The 2,352-nt window shown below is 42.2% G+C and overlaps 1 pseudogene; it reads right to left on the bottom strand.

The window, feature by feature from the left end:
• Positions 1-1,616: 1,616 nt before the first annotated feature.
• Positions 1,617-2,107, bottom strand: LOC110302925 (annotated as a pseudogene).
• Positions 2,108-2,352: the final 245 nt, after the last annotated feature.

Raw genomic sequence — 2,352 nt, 5'->3', positions numbered from 1 at the left:
ATAATAAGCACTTTTCTCACAATTCGATTTGAATTTTTAATTCATCAGCCAAGTCTCTAATTTAAAAACCAATATTGCAGATTTTTCACGGGGGAAAGAGCCGTCTCAACCTCTCCTTGCTGAAGATCATTACAAGTACAACGTGCTTCTTATTCCTTTTGCCAACAAGGAATTTCTTAACTGAGCACTTCATCTAAGGCAATCAAATGTTCCTCATTAAAGTTACATGAAAAAAGATTCGTTTTCAAGTTTCTGCAAAAATATTTAAATTACCAAATTGAAATGTTTGTCTATAGTTCTTTTGTGCAGAGATTCTTAACCTTGTTTTTGTAGCATCTAATCAAAGTCATGGTTGTTCTCTAGTGAGTGCGTTGAAAAAAGAAATCACAGAAATTGAGTTCTGAGACATGGCCTTGCTGTATTTCCCAGGCTGGCCCAAAACTCCTACCTCAAACATCAAAGTGCTGACATTACAGGCTTCTGTCACCATATGTCTTAGTTTTCTACTACCCTGACAAAGAACCATGACCAAGGCCACTTAGTAAAGAAAATATTTGATTTGAGGATCACAGCTCTAGACAGTTAAGGTCCACGACTATCATGACCGTCATGGTAGCAGGCAGGCAGGAATGGCTTTGGGGCAGTAGTTGAGAACTTATGTCCTGATACTCAAGCACAAGGCAGAGAAAGCCAACTGGGAATGGCTTTTGACTCTCCAAAGCCCATCTCTAGTGACACATCTCCTCCAACAAGGCCACACCTCCTAATCCTTTCTAAGCAGCCTTGGGAGGTCTGACAGACAGAGGACAGGACATGCTGAGATTTGCTTGCTGAGGGAGTTACTTTGTAATTAAAGAGTAGAAAATGTACTGGAGGCAAACCAGTGTGTGAAAAGACCTTTATCACTGCACTTCTTGAAAACCTCTCTTCTTTTCTTTTCTTTTTTTTTTTTTTTTGGTTTTTCGAGACAGGGTTTCTCTGTGTAGCCCTGGCTGTCCTGGAACTCACTCTGTAGACCAGGCTGGCCTCNTTTTTTTTTTTTTTTTGGTTTTTCGAGACAGGGTTTCTCTGTGTAGCCCTGGCTGTCCTGGAACTCACTCTGTAGACCAGGCTGGCCTCGAACACAGAAATCCCGCTATCTCTGCCTCCCAAGTGCTGGGATTAAAGGCGTGAGCCACCACCGTTCCTTTGACTCAGGAAATTGAGCCTGGTTTTTCTCCTACCTCTTGGACAAGTCCTTTTCTTTAAAGGATCTATTTCAAGTAGACATTAAATGTTGATGTTCTAAGAATGGCCACACATGAAGTTGCAGAGCTATGGGGCAACTAGCTTTCTTAGGAATTATTATTATTATTATTATTTTGTGAGGTGAAATGCTTTGGAAAAAAGTCTTGTAGCCAGGCTTTGTTTTATTTTGACTTTGAGTTTTTGTTTTTGTTTGGAGACAGGATCTTGCTATATAGTCAAGGCTGACTTATAACTCTTCATCTTTAGACTATAGTTGTGCGCCATCACATCCAGCTCATGGGTCTGTCTGTCTGTCTGTCTGTCTATCTATCTATTTTTTCTATGGTGAAAAAAAAAGTGTATATTTAGAATTAGCCACTGGACTCAGTTTAGATGATCCCAATCTTGTTGGCAACATCTAGGACATCATAATCAGGAGCCAAGCGAACATACGCCTTCTTCTCTCCATCGGGCCTTATCAGGGTACTGACTTTGGCCACATTAATGTCATAGAGTTTCTTGACAGCCTGTTTGATCTGATGCTTCTTGGCCTTGACATCCACAATGAACACAAGAGTGTTGTTGTCCTCTATTTTCTTCATGGCTGACTCAGTGGTCAGTGGGAATTTGATGATAGCATAGTGGTCAAGCTTGTTTCTCCTGGGCGCACTCTTCGGAGGATATTTGGCTGCCTCCGGAGCCGCAGGGTCTTGGACCGCCGGAAGGTGAGTGACGTTCAGATCTTCTTCTTTTTGTGTCGGATCTTCTTCTTTTTGTGGCTGTGGATGCCTTTCAGCACCGCCTTCTTAGCTTTCAAGGCCTTTGCTTTCGTTTCGGCTTTGGGAGGGGCAGGAGCTTCCTTCTTAGCTTTCGGCACCATCTTGGCAAAAAGCTCTATCTATTTTTATAAGTCAGGGTCTTTTTGTGTAGCCCTGGTTGTCCTAGAATTTGTTCTGTAGACCAAGCTGCCATCTCAAAGATCTGCCTGCCTCTGCCTCCCTAGTGCTGAGATTAAAGGTGTGTACCACATGACTATATACATGACATGATATGGCATGATATATATGTCTACCATCAGGTACTGAAGAGCTGGCTCAGAAGTTAGGACAGTGTACTTGCAGAGGA

This window comes from Mus caroli, chromosome 1 (assembly GCF_900094665.2).
Source record: "Mus caroli chromosome 1, CAROLI_EIJ_v1.1, whole genome shotgun sequence".
Taxonomy (NCBI): domain Eukaryota; kingdom Metazoa; phylum Chordata; class Mammalia; order Rodentia; family Muridae; genus Mus; species Mus caroli.
This window is presented reverse-complemented; position numbering and strand designations above follow the sequence as displayed.